The sequence below is a fragment of the Neofelis nebulosa genome, chromosome 5, assembly GCF_028018385.1.
Source record: "Neofelis nebulosa isolate mNeoNeb1 chromosome 5, mNeoNeb1.pri, whole genome shotgun sequence".
In the NCBI taxonomy this organism is placed as follows: Eukaryota; Metazoa; Chordata; class Mammalia; order Carnivora; family Felidae; genus Neofelis; species Neofelis nebulosa.
Genome location: NC_080786.1, coordinates 120,616,426 through 120,635,311, shown reverse-complemented (window position 1 = coordinate 120,635,311; position 18,886 = coordinate 120,616,426). Strand labels below are relative to the sequence as shown.

Genomic DNA, 18,886 nt, shown 5'->3' with positions numbered 1-18,886 from the left:
TTAGGCATTTAGGGTTACAGTTAAATGAGATTTGTTTTTGACTTTTAAAAAATTATTATGTCATTTAAAAACCAATGTATACACGATTTTAGAGGCGTGGGGAGAGGAAGTGTGGACGCCGAGGCATTGGGCACTCTGAGCGGCCCGGGAGCCCTGTCCCGAGGACCCCGCATTCCGTCGGGTCCGACTTGGGGGTCGGGAGCAAAGCTAGGGGCCAGACGCAGACCCGGAAGTTCCCGGGGCTCGTAGAGTAGCCTGGAGGGGGCGGTCGGACGTGGACGAGCTCCGTGCACGGAGACCACAGAAGTCAGCCGAGTGAGCTCGGGTCGGCGCGCCGCCTTCCGCTGCTGCCTCCCGAACGCGGCCAGAGTGCGCGGGAGGGCCGGCCGTCGCCGGGTGAGGGCTGCGTGCCGGCCGGTCCTCTAGGGCCCCGACAGGGGGTGACCCGGGCTTCCCGGGGCGCGGGCGGTCCACCGCCAAGAGACCCCTGCCGCTGAGCGGCTGAGCAGCAGCCCCGCGCTTGCGCGCCGCCCTCCTCCTTGACCTGAGGTTGGTTTTTTGGCAAGTGAGAAAGGTGAAACCATGAAGGAATTAGGAAATTAAAAGATAGGTGCTTTAAAGTGACGGTAATGAGGAAGTAGGGACTATAAGCTGGGCAGAGAAGAAAGCGAATGCATGAAAGAGGGATCTTGAAGTGTGGTAATAATATCACTGGATGTGGCTGGTATATCACAGGGGTGAGTAGGTAAGAGGAATAGGGAGAGGTATTGTCATCCTAGGAGATAAAATGCAAAACAGAATTAGGGAATATGGTGGAATGATCTTGAAGCAGCAATGTGAAAGATGGGGGTTACCAGCTCTGTCTCGCAGCCTGGTTCTAGGAGAGCTGTGAGAGAAAACAGTCATCACTTGTGGATGGTAATTAGGAAGATGAAGAAGACCCAGTGCCCTTTGAATCTTTGTGGTTAAGAAATTTTGATGGTTAAGATGTAGAGACGGTGGGAGGTTTTTTAGGAGAGTGCAAAGTTCTGGACTTCTCTCGGCTTCTTGTGAAAGTTGGGAGAACAGAGGAGCATTTATATTCCAACCGCTGTGACTCCCTCTTGGTTTATGCTAATGGAGTGTATTATGTATATAAAAAAAATTGTATATTACAGTGTTTTGACCTCTTAAAAAATCTTTCTGGCTTGGAAGTGATGGGCTTAGAAGAGGCCAACCAGTTCTTGGTGATATCAAAGGGCCCACCCAGGATATGAAAACTAACTAGCCCAGAGCCATACCTACTCTGCTTAGCCCCTCAGGAGATAAAATCCTTCTACCTTAATCACCCAAGCCCAGGAACCAGGCAAGAGACCACACCAAAGCCCAAAACTCAGTGGAATTATTCACGTTAGCCAATTTGAAACTGTTTAACCCCTTCTGCCTTGCCTTTTTCTTGAAAACCCCAATGAAGGCTCTGGTCTAATGTTTTCCTTTGGCTCCTATCTTCTTTCTCCTGACCACCCGTCCCTACTGTTAATAGGACCTGTAAGTATAATAAACTTTTGTTTTGAGCCTCTCCTCTGTCTCCTCTTGTTGCTGCACCTGACTGACCATGTTGTAAAAGAACATAAAACATGGGGTCAGCATGTATTCTTTACATTGCTTATTTGAAAATCTAATAAACTGAAGTAAAAGAAATTTTGGACTCCACCAATTTTCAGTTTTCACATTCTGACAAGACGTCTTGGTCTGACCTAACTCAAGTACTCATTTCTAAAATAAACTCTATCAAAGGCAAAAGCCAAATGGTTGCTGTATTTTTTGTTGTATAGATAAAGATAGAGATTTGGTGTGTAGGTTATATTATATTGTCATGATTTGTGGCCTTTAGTGTTATAAAGTGTCCTTATTTTTCTTGTATAATGCATTTTGGCCGGAGACCTACATGAGTGATATAAAGATTGAAGCTTTTGCTTTCTTATTGTCTTTATTTGCCTGATAAATCATTATCCATCCTTTTATTTTAGTCTCTTTATATCGTCTCGTGTCTCTTTTGAGTGCAACACAGATTTAAGTTTTGCTTAAAGCCAATCAGAAAATATTTCTTACAATGGGTCTCGGTTGTACTCTATTTTTAATTTATTTTGGTATTTAGGAATATATCTGTATCTGTATATACACATATGTAATTGTTTTAGTGTTTAACTTTATATCAGTTAATTTTCATGCTACTCTAAGAACAGGGATCAAAACTTTTTCTGGAAGGGGTGGAAAGTAAATATTTTCCACTGTGTGGGCCATATAATCTCCTTGTCAGTGGCTGAACTGATATAAATCCTGTTCAAAAGCAATCATAGAGAATAAACAAATGGATATGGCCAGATTAGACAAAGGGACAGATATAACTTAGAGTCTGCTGACTTCTGCTTTAGGCTGCATTTTCTTTAGTTTCTACTGCTTGGTTTTGCATCTTAAAATGACTTGTATTGACTTATAGCTGTGATCTATTGGGAAAAAAAAAATTCCGTAGATTGCTTTGGGTAGTACTGACATTTTTAACAATATTAATTCTTCTAATCCATGAGCACAGCATATCTTTACATTTATTTGTGTCCTCTTCAATTTCTTTTGTCATGAGAGACATTATAATTATCAGTGTAATTATTAGGTCTTTCACTTCCTTGGTTAAATTTATTCCTAGACATTTTATTCTTTTTGAGCCAATTGTAAATGGAACTTTCTTTATTTCTCTTTCTGATAGTATATTTTTAGTGGATAGAGATATAGCAGATTTTTGTACATTAATTTTGTATCCTGTGATTTTACTGAATTCATTTATTACTTCTGAAGTGTTTTTTTTTATGAAGTCTTCAGGGTTTTCCATATAAAATATGTTATCTGCAAACAGTGACAGTTATACTAGTTTCTTTCCAATTTGGATGCCTTTTATATCCTTTTCTTGCCTAATTGTTTTGGGTAGGACATCTAAAGCAATGTTACATTGAATAAAAGTGGCAAGAGTCTGCATCCTTGTCTGGTTTCCCATCTTAGAAGATAAGCTGACCTTTGACTATGATGTTAGCTGATTGGGTTGAGGTACAGTCCCTCAGTCCCCACTTTATTAAGAGTTTTTATCATAACTGGGTGTTGGATGTTGTCAAATGCTTATTTTGCATCAATTGAGATGATCATGTGACTTTTGTTTCATTTGTTAATGTGGTATATAACACTGATTGATTTACATATGTTGAACCATCTATGCTTCCCTGGAATAAAACCTACTTGATCATGGTATGTGGATTATTTAATGTATTGTTGAGTTTGGCTTACAAATATTTGGTTGAGGTATTTGCATCTATGTTAATTATGGATACTGGCCTGTAATTTTCTTTACTTACAGTGTTTTTGTCTGGTTTTGGTATCACAATAATGCTAATTTTGTGAGATGAGTTTGGAAATGTTTCCTCCTCTTCTATTGTTTTGGAAGAGGTTGAGAAGGATTAGTTAATAGTCTCTTATCAGCCTTTGTATTTCTCTCCTATCAGTTGTAACTTCTTTCTTTCATTTCTGATTTTGAGTCTTCTTTTTTTTTTCTTGGTAATTCTAGCTAATTGTATCGATATCTTCTATTGTCATTTTAGTCTCTATTTCATTTATTTCCACTCTGACCTTTGCTATTTCTTTTCTTCTACTAATCTTAGGACTTGTTTTTTCTTTTCTAGTTCCTTGAGGTATTAGGTTAGATTGTTTACTTGAAATCTTTATTTCTTTATGTAAGCTTTTATCAGTATGAACTTCCTTCTTAGGAATTGCTTTTGTTATATCTCCTGAGTTTTGGTATGTTGTATTTCCATTTTCATTTGTCCCAAGATATTTTGTGATTTCTCTTTTGATATCTTCTGTGACCCATTGAGTGTTCAGTAGCATGTCTAATCTCCACATATTTGTGACTTTTTCACTTTTCTTTTTATAATTAATTTCTAGCTTCTTACCACTGTGGTCAGAAGAGATATTTGATATAATTTCAACCTTCCTAATTTAATTAATACTTGTTTTGTTGCCTAAAATGTGATTTGTCCTGGAGGATGGTCCATGTGCACTTGAGAAGAATTTGTATTCTATTATCTTGGATGGAATGTTCTGGTGAAATCTAAGTCCATCTGGTCTAATGGGTCACTTAAGGCCAGTATTTCTTTATTGATTTTCTGTCTGATCTATCCATTGATGAAAGTGGAGTATTAACATCCCCTATTGTTATTGTATTGCCGTCTGTTTCTCTCTGTAGGTCTATTAATATTTGCTTTATATATTTAGGTATTCCTATGGTAAGTGAATTAACATTTACAAATGTTATATCTTAGTATATTTACCCCTTTATTATTATATAATGACCTTCTTCGTCTCTTATTATAGTATTTATCTTAAAGTCTGTTTTGTATGGTGTAAGTATAGCTACCCCAAACTTTCTTTTGATTTCCATGTGCAGGGAACATCTTTTTCCATCCCTGTATGTTCAATCTCTGTGTGTCCTTACGTTTGATGGAAGTCTTTTATAGGCAGCATAAAGATGGGTCTTGGGTTTTACCATTCATCCACTCTATGTCTTTTGACTGGAGAATTTAGTCTAGTTATGTTCTAGTAATTATTGACAGGTATGTTAAGTTGCTTTTGTCATTGTATTAATTGTTTTCTGGCTGTTTTGTAATTCCTGTGTTCCTTTATTCTTCTCTTGCTCCCTTCCTTTTTGTTTTGATGCTTTTCTGTATTGGTATGCTTTCTTTTGTGTACCTATTCTTGGTTTTTCCCTTGTGGTTACTATGAGGCTTATGCAAAAGGTTTGCAGAAGGCTTGTATGTTTAACAGTCTATATTAAATTGATAATAATTTAAATTTGAACACATTCTACAGGTCTATATTTTTGCTCTCCCCCACTGAATGTTTTATGTTTTATATGTCACAATCTGTATCTTTTTATCTTGTATATCCATTTACACATTTTTGTTAATTATTGCATGTGTTTGTCAATACTTTTAAATTGTGCATGCAGAATTGTTAAACTTTATTATAGATACATAAATTGCATCTCAAATAAGCTGATTTATTTATTTATTTATTTTTTATTTTTTATTTTTTTATTTTTTATTTTTTAATATATGAAATTTACTGTCAAATTGGTTTCCATACAACACCCAGTGCTCATCCCAAAAGGTGCCCTCCTCAATACCCATCACCCACCCTGCCCTCCCTCCCACCCCCCATCAACCCTCAGTTTGTTCTCAGTTTTTAACAGTCTCTTATGCTTTGGCTCTCTCCCACTCTAACCTCTTTTTTTTTTCTTTTTCCCTTCCCCTCCCCCATGGGTTTCTGTTACGTTTCTCAGGATCCACATAAGAGTGAAACCATATGGTATCTGTCTTTCTCTGTATGGCTTATTTCACTTAGCATCACACTCTCCAGTTCCATCCACGTTGCTACAAAAGGCCATATTTCATTTTTTCTCATTGCCACGTAGTATTCCATTGTGTATATAAACCACAATTTCTTTATCCATTCATCAGTTGATGGACATTTAGGCTCTTTCCATAATTTGGCTATTGTTGAGAGTGCTGCTATAAACATTGGGGTACAAGTGCCCCTATGCATCAGTACTCCTGTATCCCTTGGATAAATTCCTAGCAGTGCTATTGCTGGGTCATAGGGTAGGTCTATTTTTAATTTTCTGAGGAACCTCCACACTGCTTTCCAGAGCGGCTGCACCAATTTGCATTCCCACCAACAGTGCAAGAGGGTTCCCGTCTCTCCACATCCTCTCCAGCATCTATAGTCTCCTGATTTCTTCATTTTGGCCACTCTGACTGGCGTGAGGTGGTATCTGAGTGTGGTTTTGATTTGTATTTCCCTGATGAGGAGCGACGTTGAACATCTTTTCATGTGCCTGTTGGCCATCCGGATGTCTTCTTTAGAGAAGTGTCTATTCATGTTTTCTGCCCATTTCTTCACTGGGTTATTTGTTTTTCGGGTGTGGAGTTTGATGAGCTCTTTATAGATTTTGGATACTAGCCCTTTGTCCGATGTGTCATTTGCAAATATCTTTTCCCATTCCGTTGGTTGCCTTTTAGTTTTGTTGGTTGTTTCCTTTGCTGTGCAGAAGCTTTTTATCTTCATAAGTTCCCAGTAATTCACTTTTTAAGCTGATTTAACTATTAGTGACAGGGTAAAGAATATGATAAATCATACTGGGATAATTTTTATGTATATGGAAAAATACAACTTTCATTCATCATACCATATTCAAAAATGAGTTTTAGGAGTGTTTGAGTAGCTCAGTCAGTTAAGCATCCAGTTCTTGATTTTGGCTCAGGTCATGTTCCCAAGGTTGTGAGATCAAGCCCATATATATATATGGGCTTGATCCTATATATATATATGTATATATTATATATATATATACACATATATATATATATATTAAAAGTATATATATAAAAGAGAAAAGTATATATATATATTAAAGAGAATATATATATATATATGTTAAAGAGAAAAGTGTATATATATATATATATATATATATATATATATATATATATATATAAAAGAGAAAGGGATAATGGTACTAGGGAAAATAATCCAGAAAGATTTTCTTTTATGTATAACGTTTTAATGAAAGAGTTGGAGGACAGAGGTGAAAGCAAGACAGAAAGACAGGCAAGAAAAGATCTGAAGAAAATATGAAAAATATGTTACATTATGTATGTCAATGAGATAGATGTATATTACAGGATGACTTGCCCTTTCTGTACTCTAAAATAGTAAGACTAAATAATAAGTTTTAAAAAGAAGTAAAAAGAAGCAGAAGTACAAGTAAAAATTTTGAAAACAAGTGCAGCAATTATTAGCAGAGGAACATTGATAGCCAAACATATTTATTTATTTATTCTCAAAGATTAATCCTTCTTGAAGGACAATTAATAATATAGGATATTGTCATACTATAAGTAACTACATTTTTCAGCCAGTTTCCAAAAGGAAAATAAATTTGTTATAACAAATTGTGTTTTCCAGCCATGGCCACCACAATATTTCCAGTCAGACATCACACTTACTTTCACAGACAAATGGTATCTGTGGCCCCTCCTTTTAAATCTGGAAGGGGGCTTATGACTGCTCCCACCTACAGAGTGTGACAGAAGCCATACTAGGTAAATTCCAAGTCGAAGTCATATTGAAGATACAACTTCCCCTTGGATATCTCTTGAGACACATGCTTTGGAGCCTGAGAATCCATGTAATAAGGCCAACTACCTTGAAGCTGCTATGTTGCAAAATCACATAGAAATAAAGAGAGATATCCAAGGAGTCCTTAGCCATTCTGGTGCTCAGTCAAAGCTTCCTAGCCGAGGCTTTGCATCCCAGACACTGTCAAGTGAGTAGATGAGATTTTGAATGATTACAGACTACAGGCTTCAAGCTGTCCCAGCTGATTCAGAGTGGAGCAGAAACAAGTTAGTCCTGCTGAGGTGCCAGCCCAGACACCAGATCTGTGAGCAAAATAATTATTTTACACCACTAAGTTTTATGGTTTTGTGTGCAGCATTAGATATCCAGAACATTTGCTAAAAATGGAAGGTAGATAGAATATTTAAAAGGAAAAAACTGTCAAATGAGGAAAGATAGTAAATTCTTTTTGATATGAGTTTCATAGGGCAGTGGACATTTTATGTTTGTATCTTTAGACAACATATAGAATGCAGAACAGGAACTTAGAAAAGACATCTAGGGGAATTGTAGATTGGGGAGACATTAGCTCAAAAATGATCTCTCTCATGCAGGTATATGTGCTGTACCTTCATATTTCCAAGAGGTGATCACTGCTGATTAAAAGTTCCAGATCATCTGGAAGGTCATATCAAACAGAATTCTTATAGTGTACTTTTGTTTATTTGTTTGCTTTCTATTTCTCATCAACATCAACCTACTTATTCAAGTTAATGTGATCAACATTAATTCATAGTTGTTCTGTCAATTTTATTTAGGCTGTGTAAATAGAAACTTGGAATGATTACATTGATTCTTTTTTTTCCTTGCACAAAAGAGGAAGTTGTTTAATATGACTGTTTTTATTTTAATTTAATTTTAAAAGTATGATCAAAATAGTCTCTGAAGACCTACCAGATTAGGAGCCATCATGCAAACATTCATGAGTCATAGAAAGATATCCCCCTTAAAGATACACATATCTATAAGGGAGAGTAAGACACTTCAACATAAAACACACATTATTTAAATAAATAAAATATGGAGAAGGCTATGGCAAATGTTGCAATACCATAGAAATTCAAAATGATAATATCTGACTGCAAGTCAATGGAGGAAGCTTTTCCATGGTATTGGCCTATAAATATATACACATTGTTGATAGACCAAGAGAAGATTTTAGCTAGAGTAAACATTTTAGATAGAACATTTTAAGTAGAACTTGTGCACACTCATAAACTTGAAAAAGCACAGAGCATAGCCAGATACACTGTGCAGTTGAATTTACTTTGATAAGTATATGCATTCCAAGGTAAAAATATTGGATTTTATCTTTTGATAAAATGGCTTTTGATGATTTGAAGATAGAGTTGGCATGATAAAAACCGTATGTTAGAAATTTGTACTTTTCTATTAAGGATAAATCTGAAATCTAGAAATCTGAAATGTACATATATGTCTGTGCATATATACATATATATGTATATATACATGCAAATATATATATATATATATATATATATATATATATATATATATCTCCAACTAGTGAATTCATATTTGAGAATATAAGTGGCATATGGTATACTTTTAGTTTAAGATGATGGAGTAAAGATTTCTTGTCATCTCCTAAATAGAGCTGGTAAAAATAATAATAACAAAAAAACAAAACAAACAACAAACTTGATTTTAACCAGACTTGGGAAGCCCCAGTGCCTGCAGCATCAATACATGAACAAATATATTGAAAGAACATCTCAGACTTTGGCCAGATTCACCAGGCAAGTAGATTTTCTAAACCACAAGGCACAAAAACTGAGGAGTGAAAACCAACTTATTTTGAACAAACATATCACAGCGTAGAAGCTCGTCGTAGAAATCTCCTGAATTTTGATTGACAATGCTTATGTTAGAGGAGAAGCTAGAAATCATGCAGACATTCCATCACTGCAAAAGCTAGCTTTTAGTGTGACAAATTAGAGGAGAAACTATGGGTTGCAAACAGCCTTGCTGCTGCCAATATTTGTCAGCTGAAGTTAAGTAAAAACTTAATCATTTCACACACACACATATACCTTCTCTCCCTCCCTCACCCTGGGAGAATGGTTTTGGCTGTCTAGAATACATTCATTTTTCTCCTCAAAAGGACACTTCGGGGTGTGTGTATGCATGCGTGTGTGTGTGTGTGTGTGTGTGTGTGTGTGGTTTCATTTGTAGTCTCTGTGGTCCAGGTAAAGCTAATTCCATCCTTGACTTTAGAGTTGAGAATAAAAGCCTGGCATCTCCCCACGCCCCTAGACATTGTTATTTGTTTAGGAATGACCTGTCACTCAACGGAATAAATAAATAAGATTGAATTTCAGAAATTTTGGAAGTGAAAGCTAGGAAGTAAAACACTTTCCCTTTTTTATCTTGTGAGTTTCTTGTATCACTTGGGATTTATTATTTCCCTATACCAGATATTCAACTATAGTTTCTTAAAGTTTATTTTTCTTTTGTGATTACTAGAGCATAAGAGAAAAGAAGTTGAGTGCAAGCACAGTCATTACAGGATATTAGGAACCTAGGCTCTCTTCAGCTCCATTCTCTGTTCACCCCATTATGTGGCTCTTTTTGTCACAAAATGTTTGCTCCATCTCTAGGCAGAAAGAAGGGGGAAGGGCAAAGAGCTAAGATCTGGGTCAACTCAATCTATTCAGTTACTCCAGGAAAATAGTATCATTCCTGGATCACATCCAATAGAAATTTTCCATTTCATTTTAAGAAATGGCTCGTATGGTCACTTCTCACTATCACAATCTGGGAACACAAATAGTGCTCAACTGGACACATTGCAGCTCTGAATGTGCTTCCATTAGTAAAAGAGAAAGAGAAAATAGATATTGGATAGTTAATGCATTTTCTGCCAAATTTGGTAAGAGGAGCATTAAAGCCTAGAACTCCTGGAAATAGAAGGAGGAGTCCAGAAGGAAATATTGCTGAGAGACTGCTTGTTGCAGGCAGGCTTGGTCCCAGGACCCAGAGAGGGGATCTCATGGGACCAGCCAAGAGGGTCTTGGGCTTCATGCCGGATAGATATCAAACACGAGCTGGAGGAAGTAGAAACAGAGTTTACAGGATAGTGTAGATGACAGTAGCAGATGGAGTGCCTGGGAGATGCAGAAAAGAAAAGAGACTGAGTCTTGTTGTTGCTTGGGACTAGGGGTTTATATTGGAAAAAGATCTAGGGTATGTGTTCCTTCAGGAATCCAGGGTAGGACACAATTAAAGGTGAGTGTCAGATAAACAATAGGTGTTATTCTGTAAATTACTAAAGGTAGGGGTATTGATGCCAGTGTCAACTGCGGTTGGTTTGAAGCTAATGTCCTGGAATGTTTTGGGGATCTGTCTCTTAGGTGTTATCAGGTGTTTGGGGCCTAGGATAAAACTCAAAGCATAATTAACTTTCTTGCATCCCCCTTGAAGTGTGAGCATAGCTTCTTTGATTTACTTGGAGGCAAAATATGGAACATAAGTAAATGAGACATTATAGAAAAACAGCAGAGATGGAGTCTTTCTAGAAGGGACATCCTTCTGCTTCCCTACCTTACTCCAACTCCATCCAAGTTCTGATAACTCTCTTTGATATTCTGGCTCCTGTGTGCTGGTCAGCCCTACCTTGGAATTTTCAGACCCTAAATAAGAGGAATTCAGATGATTCCTTAATCCAGTTGAGTGTGTGTGTACGTGTGTGTGTATTTCCTTGCGATTGAATAGGTCCAAACATACCCAGCAGACCAATGATGAAACTTCTGGATATACCAGAGTTGTGTAAGGGCACCCTGGAGATGCTCATGAGAAAATGACAGTGGCTTAAGTTGAATGTCCCTGGGTTTTAATCTGCCATCACCCTAATTCACCATTCCACATTCTTGTTTATTGTAAACTTTTACAAGGAGCTTGTCTGGGAAAAGGTTTTCAGATTCATAAGAAGAAATAAAAAGCAGTGTAATGGGCCTTAGGTGAAAGTAACTGAAAATAAAATATGAAAATGGACTTAGCATGCAAAAGATATTTGTGAACATACTAGAAACATGCTAGAGATTATAGCATAAAAGCAGGTGAAATTTGGTGTACACATTTTGTCATTGTATTGATAACATAGGGAGACACAGGACTTAAGAAAAAGTGAGACAATGCAAAGAATTGAAAAAAGTATGTGGCAAAATTAATATATATTTACATATAAAGGAGAAAAATATCACAGAAATAGAGGTTGCATGGGAAGTAGATACAGGGAAATGTATTCTCTGAAAAATGGGTAGGTAAAGGAGATAATTAAGAAAATTAAGCCAAGTGAAATATAAGAGAAAAGTTGTAAAAAAAGAAAAAGGTTTTGAAAGAAAGTAATAAGTACGTATAATAGAAAAAAGATGATTTAATGTATGCCTTATTGTTGACCCTTATAAAGAAAACAAAATAAGTAGAATGGGATAAATGAAAGCAGAAAACAAATATTTTCCAGAGAGATAATTTAAGAAAACTTGCATAAAATAAATGAAAACTTGAAGCTACATACTGAAACTACAAGTTGTGTTTAGAAAGAAAGAATATGCAGATCAATTAACATAAATGTATATCAAGAAAAATCATTTTTATGTCACTCAGAAAATTCAATTTGTCTGTAAGTTGGAATAAGGCTGGCCTCAGAACCCTTTTGTAACAACATGACAATTAGAAAATGAAGAAGTATTGTTTCAAAATCATCAGGGAAGTAAAGGGCAATTCAAGAATTTTAGATTGAGCTGAAATCTTACTCAAGCATGAAGGCAACAGAAAACTAAAAATTTAGGAAACATGGCCCTTAGTAAGCCAATTTATTTTATTTGTTAAATATAATTTATTGTCAAATTGGCTAACTTACAGTGGGTAAAGTGTGCTCTTGGTTTTGGGGGTAGATTCCTGTGGTTCATTGCTTACACACAACCCCCCAGTGCTCATCCCAAGTACCCTCCTAGATGCCCATCACCCATTTTCCCTGCTCCCCTCCCCCCATCCACCCTCAGTTTGTTCTTTGTATTTAGGAGTCTCTTATGGTTTGCCTTCCTCCCTCTCTGTTTGTAACTATTTTTTCCCCTTCCTTTCCCCCATGGTCTTCTGTTAAGTTTCTCAAGATCCTCATATGAATGAAAGCACATGATATCTGTCATTCTTTGACTGACTTATTTCACTTGGCAAGCCAATTTATAGGGCAAGCTTCAGCAAAGAAGTGAACTGGGAAACTTGATAAAATAAGTGAATTTTAAAATGTTTGTAAATACCAATTAAGCAACCACAATTATGACAATTAAGGTAACAGTGGAAGAAACAAAATTATACATAGTGGTGATATTTACATAATACAAGACAATAAAATCCAGGAATGTCAGGATAGAAATAAAGTAAGTGATGGGATGAAGCCATTGGGGCTGTGGAGAAGGTGGAGGGAACACAAAGAATATAAACACATCTTAACATCATGGTTAAGTGTAGTTATGGTGTCAGACTTAGGTTGAAAGCCTTGGTTCTGTCCCTTATCAGCTCTGTGGCCTGCTACTTCACATCTGCATATAAAGATGTGTCATACTGTTCTTACTGCATACAGTTCCTAGCAACATTAATCAATCAGGTGTTTGTGGAATACTTAGAACAGTGAATAGCACATGTTATCCCCTGGAAGAGTAGGTTTTAACTACAAATATAAGGTTATGTTTAATAAGAGCTCAGTCTGTAAGACTATCTGGGTTCACATCTCAAGTTCACATCCAGTTCTTCAGAAAAGAGAGTCTAAAGTTCCGGTTTTACTTCTTACTCTCTTGGAGTCTCTGAAATGGAAATAGACTTAAACTACTCCATTGATATGAATTAAACTAATCCTCTCCAATTTGGCATAAAGAAGTGACCACAAAATTCTTTTTTAAACTGCATATCTGCTTTTGTTTCCCTTGCCTCCAGAGACCTGTCTAGTAAGAAGTTGCTGCGTATGAGGTCAAAGGTTGTTGCCTGTTTTCTCCTCTATGATTTTGATGGTTCCTTCTCTTACAGTTAGGTCTTTCATCCATTTTGAGTTTATTTTTGTGTACAGTGTAATAAAGTGGTCCAGGTTCATTCTTCATGTCGCTGTCCAGTTTTCCCAACCCCATTTATGGAAGAGAACTGTCTTTTTTCCATTGGATATTCTTTCCTGCTTTGTTGAAGATTAGTTGGCCCTACATTTTTGGGTCCATTTCTGTGTTTTCTGTTCTGTTCCATTGATCTATGTGTCTGTTTCTGTGCCAGTACCATACTGTCTTGATGATTACAGCTTTATAATACATCTAGAACTCCGGAATTGTGATGCCTCCAGCTTCAGTTTTCTTTTTCAGGATTGCTTTGGCTATTCAGGATCTTTTTTGGTTCCGTACAAATTTTAGCATTGTTTGTTCTAGTTCTGTGAAGAAGGCCGGTGTTATTTTGATAGGAATTGCATTGAATGTGTAGTTTGCTTGGGTACTATTGACATTTTAACAATGTTTGGTCTTCCGATCCATGAGAATGGAATGTTTTTCAATTTCTTTGTATCTTCTTCAGATTCTTCCATAAGCTTTCTATAGTTTTCAGCGTATAGGTCTTTTACCTCTTTGGTTAGTTTATTGCTAGGCTTTTTATGGTTTTTGGTGCCAGTGTAAATGGGATTGATTTCTTGCTTTCTCTTTCTGCTGCTTCATTATTGGTGTATGGAAATACAACTGATTTCTGCATGTTGATTTTATATCCTGTGACTTTGCTGAATTCATTTATCAGTTCTAGCAGTTTTTTTGGTGGAGCCTTCAGGTTTTCCACATAGAGTATCATGTCATCAGCGAAGAGTAAAAATTTGACTTCTTCCTTGGTGATTTGGATGTCTTTTATTTTGTCTTGTTGTCTGATTGCTGAGGCTAGGACTTTTAACACTTTGTTGAACAACAGTGGTGAGAGTGGACATCCTGTTGTGTTCCATACTTTAGGGGGAAAGCTCTCAGTTGTACCCCACTGAGGATGATATTAGCTGTGGGTCTTTCATATATGGCTTTTATGATATTGAGGTATGTTCTTTCTATCCCTACTTTCTTGAGAGTTTTTGTCAAGAAAGGATGCTGTATTTTTTTCAAATGATTTTTCTGCATCTATTGAGAGGATCGTGTGGTTTTTATGCTTTTCTTTAGTAACGCGATGTATCATGTTGATTGATTTGTGCATATTGAACCACCCCTGCAGCCCAGGAATAAATCCTGCTTGATCATGGTGAATAATTCTTTTAATGTATTGTTGGATTTGGTTTGCTAGTATCTTCTTGAGAATTTTTGCATCCATGTTCATCAGGGAGATTGGTTTGTAATTTTCCATGTGAGTGGTGTTTTTGTCTGGTTTTGGAAACAAGGTAATGCTGGCCTCATAGAATGAGTTTGGAAGTTTTCCATCCATTTCTATTTTACGAACATCTTCAAAAGAATAGGTATTAACTCTTCTTTAAATGTTTGGTGGACTCAACACCCCAAAAAACAAACAATCCAGTGAAGAAGTGGGTTAAAGACACTTTTCCAAAGAAGACCTCCAGATGGCTACCAGACACATGAAAAGATGCTCACCATCACTCATCATCAGGGAAATACAAATCAAAACCACAATGAGATACCACCTCACAACTGTCAGAATGGCTAAAATGAACAACTCAGGAAACAACAGATGTTGGTGAGGATACAGAGAAAGGGGAATACTTTTGCACTACTGGTGAGAATGCAGATTGGTGCAGCCACTCTGGAAAAATTATGGAGGTTTCTCAAAAAGTTAAAAATAGAACTACCCTATGACCCAGCAATTGCACTACCCAGCATTAATCCAAAGGATACAAAAGTGCTTATTTGAAGGGGCACATGCACCCCAGTGTTTAATAGCAGTGCTATCAATAGTAGCCAAATTATGGAAAGAGCCCAAATGTCCTTCAACTGATGAATGGATAAAGATGTGGTGTGTGTGTGTGTGTGTGTGTGTGTGTGTGTGTGTGTGTGTATGCAATGGAATAGTACTTGGCAATCAAAAAGAATGAAATCATGCCATTTGCAACCTTGTGGATGGAACTAGAGTGTATTATGCGAAGCAAAATAAGTCATAGAAAAATAAATATCATCTGATTTCACTCATACATGGAATTTAAGAAACACAAAAGATGAACATAGGGGAAGGGATGGAAAAATAAGATAAAAACAGAGAGAGAGGCAAACCATAAGAGACTCTTAAATACAGACAATTTAATTTAAACACAGAGGGTCACTGGAGGGGAGGTTGGTGGGGAGATGGGATAAATGGGTGATGGGCATTAAGGAGGCCACTTGTGAAGAGCACTGGGTGTTATTTGTGAGTGATGAATCACTAAATTCTACATCTGAAACTAATATTACACTGGATGTTAATGAACTGGAATTTAAATAAAAACTTGATATAGAAGGAAAAAAAACAAGAAATAACAAGTCTTTAAGAGGGTGCACAGAAAAGGGTGCAGATGCCTTGTGCACCGTTGGTGGGAATGTAAATTGATGCAGCCACTGTGGAAAAGAGTATGGAGGTTCCCCAAAAAACTAAAAATAGAAATAGCATAAAAAAAAAACTGCATGTCTGTATATGTGCATTCTGTTTTTTTTTAACGATATAAATATCTTTGCCTTATATTACCGTGAAGCATGTCTCCCCACCCATTTGCAATGCTCAGTATATCTTTCAATGTTATATCATGTTCTCCTGGATATACTGTGATTTATTTTACTATGATCCTTTTTTTGAGACCTTCAGTTTTTGTTATTTTAAAGAATGTTGTGATAAATAATTTTAGTGAAATTTTTAAGTCCATTTATTCTTATTTCATTTGAATAAATTCTTAGAAGTAGACTTGTCTCAGAGGAATTGACTGTTGATAATTTTAAAATATTCATGAAAGTTATAGCAACTTACGTTCCCATTAGCCCTGAGAGTTTCTGTGTATACCTCTGTCAATGACCAATATCAGCATTAGTTTTTAAGTTGACAGTGACTTCTTATTGCTTTATTTTGCATATCATTTGTTACTTGTGAAACCATATAAAATGTTAAACACAGGATTTGGGAACCAGATTTTTTTACATTTAGATCCTGGATTTGCTAATTTCTCACAATGTGTCCTTAGGTAATTTAATCTCACTGATTCTCAGTTTCTTTATCTGTGAAATAGGAAAATTACGGTGCCTTGCCCAAAGCATTTTTAGAAGCTTTTACTGATAATGTTGCATGTTGAGTTGCTTGTACATAGTATATAATTAATCTGTGTCTAATGTAAATGTGTCATTCATATATTAAGATAGATATATTTTAGGTAAAGAGCTTTTAATGAGGTGGTTATCATACTCTCTTCTCTGTTATTTTTTTAATTCTTATTTTTTTGGTGGTGGATTGTACATGCAAGTTGACCTCCAGGAAATTTGCCTGCCACCTTCTAGCTTTCAGTTTGCTGAGACTGTTTTTGCCCTGTGGTCCCCAGGAAAGTGGCTTTGGAAAACTTTCTCAGTGCCAACTAGTGGTTGTCATTTCACATCTGCACCTAGCCTGCTCTTTTCCCTCTGCTCTCTCCCTGTAGTTCTGCTTTCTCTGGGAGGGCAGCTGTGAGTATGGCCTTGCTGTCTTCTTTCTATCTGATCCCATCTGTAATGTGTCTAATGGAAATTAATCCACATTCCTAGCAGGTGTATGCTATTATTTCCTAGTTCATGATTCAGATGCAGGTATCTCTCTTCCAGGATTGGTTCATGAAGAACTTATATTCATGTTGATACCTTACCCGGAGTTAATATAGGAAACATATTCAGACAATCAATATTTATAAACATTGGTTTTGTCAACTTATTTATGTATTCCCCTCCAGGGAAATAATTAATTTGGCATGAATTCTTCAGATGTTCTTGGCTAGCATCCAGGTGTTTAAAAATAAATAGATAAAAATACGCAAAAGCATGTTTAATTTTGTGTCATCTTTGAACTCACTTATATGTACTCTGTTTAACTGAGCACTCTATTGAATGTAAATCTTTTATTACTTTTGTTTTTCTTTATCAGAACTAGAAAGTAATGCTCTCGTTAGAGATTTAGTTCTCTACCTGAAAGTGCCTCCAACTGAGGAAACAGTACACTGTGAAACATGATGTGGTTTCTAACAAATTGCTAATTAATATCTGTTGCTTCATATTTGTGTGATGAATGAGAAACAAAAATACTGAAACTTTATTCAAATATCACAATTATTATACATAATATAAGGTTTACTTACTTCTTTATCTCTTTTTCCAATACTGTTTTGTAACCTGTACATGCTTTATATAAGAGGGGGGAAAGAACATCTTTGAATGGAGTAGAAAAATGAAATCTGAATTTTGGAAGATAGGTATATATAAGCACATTGCTTTTGTATCTCTAAAAGCTTCAACTGCTTTTCAGAATGCTGCTTTACTAAATCAAAGTAAAAGCATATCCTTTTTGTGAACCCTCTATATCAGGGTTGAACAAGCAAAACCTATTATCTACTAGTACAATACTATTACCGAATATTTTTGGTTAATTTTTTCCAAACTGCACCTGTAAAAACACATGATAATTGAGTATAGTTTCTGTACTAAAGAGGAAAGTTTACCAAAAATGCATTCTTGCATTCTTTTTCATTTCCAATTAGCTTGACCTTTTTCAATTGAGCTTAAAGAGTACCATCTTCCTTCTATCCCCTGAATCCCTTGAATTATAAGCATACATAAAATAGAATAGAATAGAATAGAATAGAATAGAATAGAATAGAATAGAATAGAATAGAATAGAAAGGAAATCAGCTTACGTACTTTATAATCTTGCTACTTTAGTACATGGGCCAGTTGCATTGGTATTACCTACAAACTTTTAAAAATGCAGAATTTCAGTCTATGTTTCCAATATACTGAGCTAAAATGTGCATTTTAAAGTCATGATCATATGCTCATTAAATTTTGCACTACCAATATCTTATCCTTATCAGCCGTTTTCGCTTTATAACTTCTTCTTGCTTATGTCCCACCCAGTATTGAGGTTGCTTTGAAAAAGGTTACCAAAAATCCCGTATTAATCAAATCCACTTTTTCTATAGGTCACCTCTTCTTCCAGCCTTTTTTCCAATATATTTCAGCGTCTGCAACATTTCTTCCTAACGTTTTCCTTCCTGAGTCTTTTATGGTAGTAGTGGGACTTCTCTGTCTTCTCTTGGAACTGCATCTCGTTTGTCCCCATTCCTTCTTTCTAACATAGACGACAGGAACACTCCAGTATTTTGGATTTGCTATCATTTTTATTCTATTCCTTGTAAAAATGCAATCATTCTTAAAACTTGGATATTTAATTTGATGACCCGACTTCCAAATATTTATATCTCTGGACTGCATTTACCTCATGAGATCTCTTTTATCTTTTTTTTTTTTAATATTAATGTTTGTTTTTGAAGTTTATTTCTGAAAGAGAGAGAGAGACAAGCATGAGAAGGGGAAGGGCAGAGAGAGAGGGAAACACAGAATCCAAAGCGGGCTCCGGGTTCTGAGCTGTCAGCATAGAGCCTGATGAACCCACAAACCAT

At 36.1% G+C, this 18,886-nt stretch overlaps 1 long non-coding RNA gene across 1 annotated transcript in view; it reads left to right on the top strand.

Annotated features, from left to right (window-relative positions):
• Nucleotides 1–269: 269 nt before the first annotated feature.
• Nucleotides 270–18,886, top strand: part of LOC131512686 (uncharacterized) — a 274,159-nt gene continuing 255,542 nt past the window's right edge. Inside the window, exon 1 of the long non-coding RNA XR_009262248.1 lies at nucleotides 270–549. This is a non-coding gene — a long non-coding RNA (uncharacterized LOC131512686). The remainder of the gene's footprint in view (nucleotides 550–18,886) is intronic.